The sequence below is a fragment of the Lactuca saligna genome, chromosome 6 (genome assembly GCF_052625555.1).
Source record: "Lactuca saligna cultivar CGN05327 chromosome 6, ASM5262555v1, whole genome shotgun sequence".
NCBI lineage: Eukaryota > Viridiplantae > Streptophyta > Magnoliopsida > Asterales > Asteraceae > Lactuca > Lactuca saligna.
Window position 1 is genome coordinate 35,860,986 of NC_136422.1, and position 3,597 is coordinate 35,864,582.

Consider the following 3,597-nt stretch of genomic DNA (forward strand, 5'->3'; position numbering starts at 1 on the left):
GCAATCAATAGGTCTGGCCTCAAGTATTGATCATGATAATGGAGTTAGCTAAAGACCGTGTATGGGCTTTGTTAGTTATGTGATCAGATTTGGAGTACATGGGAGTTATGGAGTAGGAATTCCTCTACAATGGGTAGTGTAAAGTGGAGTTTTAGCACCGTGGCAATCGATGATGTGTAACGATCGTCGAGTAGACTTCCTTGAATAATGAAAGGGAAATGTAAGTAGATCAGGGAAGGAGTGTCGGGAAACTAAAGTGAAAGTAGTAACGTGAATGGATGATTGAAAGTATTTCAGTTATGGATAGTAAGCACCGAGATTGTACCAGTCGTATGGAAGCACATTCGGGTTGGGTGTCCGTTGAGGCTGTGGAATGATTATCGTTGATGTTGAATCGGAGGAGTTCATAAGTGATGCAAAGATAGATCCTTAGGTTCCAAGTACGGTTGTATTCATGGGTTATGTATGTGGTGGTGTTCCATCCGAGGGATGGCTAGATGATATTGCCATATTTATACCTATTTTTAGGCAATATTTAAGTACATTTTTATATATAAGATGGTAATTTGTTTAGAATAATGACACTTATGAGTTTAAATGTTATTTGGAGCCCAAAAAGAGGACATTGTGAAGAAAAGGGACTAAAAACATTAAAGGAAGAAACTTTGGGAGTTAAAAGATTAAAGGACAAGAAAATCAGGGAAAAGCGTTCTCACATCGTGAGAACTGGAAGATTCACGACGTGAGTTTAAGTTCTAGAAGATATGTATGCGGGTGAAGGAGTCCTTGCCGAACACGTTTATCTTGTATTCACGATGTGAATAACTTGTTATTCACGAAGTGAATTATGAAAATCGGAAAACTATATATATCCTTGACCATTACGACTTAAAGAACTTTTGGGTGATTAGAGGGGTTCCTGAAGACGAAAAATCAGAGGAGAAACATACCTGGAAGCTGTTTTCAACACCAAAGAAGAGGAAGTTCATAATTTTCTTTATAAACTTGGTACATTTATCATGTGTTTGACTATAGCTTTTGACTGTTTAGCTGTTAATATGTCCAGCTAAATCTTGCTGCTTCTGTTAGCTAGATGAAGCTGGAAATCATGGTTTGAATGCATTAGAATTGACTTTATTTGTTGGTTATATGCTTGTCTTGATTGATTTTACCTAGCATGCTTAGTTAATGATTTACTTGCTTTAAATTCTTGTTCTGTGTAGTTAGTGAACACAAATCTGCATGAATATGAATACCTAATAACAAAGTGAACACTAGTTTATTAGAGTTAAGATCAAACCAATCTTAGATAAGTAATTGAATCATTGAATCAAGTTGTGTTAGAGAACTCATATTATGAATGTAATTGTGTTTTGATCAATCAATCTTCATAGCTCCAATCTTACTTAATAATAGATTCTATGCTAACTATTGTGTGACCACACATAGATTTTATATGAATTGGTTAATAATTAGTAGGTTTAGAACTAAACTGCTAATACTTCTTAAATTGGTAACCAATGGTAATAGTCTTGACTAATGTATAACCACTGAGTGAAAGTGGATTCGAACTAACAGAAGTATTTTGCTTATTGATTAAGTTATCGTTAAAGAATTAAGTTCATCTAAACTTTCAAAATTAGATAAAAACCCTTTTAGCTTGTTAATAATTAGATTAATTTAATAGTAGATTAATAACACCGTTCCTTGTGATAGACACCCGAGTTACCTAAGCTATATTGTAATCTGACTAGGTACACTACCTATAAGTGCATAGTTAGTCTAAGTTTGTTAGGTCATAAATATTAAAATTAGTGGGTACTTCCGTGCACATCAAGTTTTTGGCACCGTTGTCGGGGAACGGCTTAGTTTATTTGCTTTAGGTTAATCGATCCTTTTTGTGGGTAAAACCTGCAAAAAGTTAATTTTACAGCAAAAGTTTTTTTTAGTATTAGTTTTTATTCTCTGTTTTCCAATTTTTTTATTTGCCTATTATTTTTTCACAGAACTCACGACATGAGTTTATAGACTCACGACGTGAGAACTGTGAATTTTAGTTTTCTTTAGTTTTTAGTTTATTTGTCTATTTTGGTTCGTTTTTACGTTGTATTTATTGATTATCTGCAGGAGTTCATGACCAGAGGCTCAAACACACCTTTGGTGCCACCACTTGAAGATCCCAAGTCTGCAATTCACAAGAATAAGACGCCCTTACAAGAATTCAAATCAGTGTTTTCAAAGAAATCAGGGAAGAAGAATGGGGAGTCAATTTCATCCTCGAAGAACAAAAGCAAGCTTGAACACTTGGATCAAATACCCATCCAAACCGAATCCGAGTACGATACCGAGCCCGAATTCGAAGAACATACGAGCGAACCCGAGAACGAGCCAAGGCACGAGATGGCAAATATTGAGGAAATGTGCATGGGAGCTTACAGAAAGAAAATTCGAGATGATGTTGGTCCAGGCTTAGTACAACCTGCAATCCCTGCCACTTCCACATTCGAGCTAAAGGGACATATCCTTTCCGCACTAAAGGATATCCCATTCTATGGAAAGGATCACGAGGATGCATTCAAACACTTAGATGAAGTGAATGACATTGCTGATTACTTCAATGTCCCAAATATTAACAGAGACACCATTTTGCTAAGGATGCTTCCCATTACCTTTAAAGGAGCTGCAAAGGATTGGTTAAAAGCACTTTCACCCGGTACCGTAACTACTTGGGCTCAAATGCGTGAGTAGTTTCTAGATCAATTATGTCCACCATCCAAGATTGCTAAACTCAAAAAGGCAATAGCCAATTTTGAGCAAAACCTGGGAGAGTCACTTTACGAAGCTTGGGACCATTACAAAGGGTTGTTAAGGAATTGTCCTCAACATGACCTTAACATTCAATAGGAGGTGTCAATATTTTACGACGGGGTAAACGTGATGACAAGACAACTCCTTGATTCTCAAGGACCACTTACAAGGAAAAATCCAGGCGAAGTCAAGGAATTAATTGAAGAATTCGCAAAACACTCTCGGGAATATCATAATCCAAGAAATGAAGGCATTAAAGGAGTTGGGGGTGCACAAACCGAAGAGATAGTTGTTGTGATGGCAATGCTTAACACTATGGAAAGAAGATTAACACAAATGGACCAATCCATTCATGCAATTATAGTTGGTTGCGAGTGATCTAGTGGTCCACATTTGACAAAAGATTGCATGTTGGACGAATATGGAAATAAGAAAGCTCAAGTTTTCTATTCGAGTGGGGACAAGTATGATGAAGATTGGAGGAGACCAAAGAAAGAGTGGCCGCCCTATGATGAATAGAAGAAGCAAACGGAAGAGAAATATAGACAAACTGGCAGAGGCTTCTACCAAAAAGAACAACCACCAATCGAGAAGAAACCCGATCTAGAGACCATGTTAATTAAATTTATGGAAGCTTCCGAAAAGAGACACGAGGCTATTGATTATGCTATTAATGAACAAAGAACTTTGGTAAAGAATCATCATGCATTGATGGTAGAACAACAAGCTTTGATAAAAAAATCAACAACCTTCCATCGATAATCTTAAAATGCAACTTGGTCAAATAAC

General features: G+C 36.6%; 1 non-coding gene across 1 annotated transcript; it reads right to left on the reverse strand.

Annotated features, from left to right (window-relative positions):
• Positions 1-2,784: 2,784 nt before the first annotated feature.
• LOC145003604 (small nucleolar RNA R71) lies at positions 2,785-2,891 on the reverse strand. The gene has a single exon (XR_013662058.1). It is a non-coding gene; the product is annotated as a small nucleolar RNA R71 (small nucleolar RNA).
• Between the last annotated feature and the right edge of the window lie 706 nt (positions 2,892-3,597).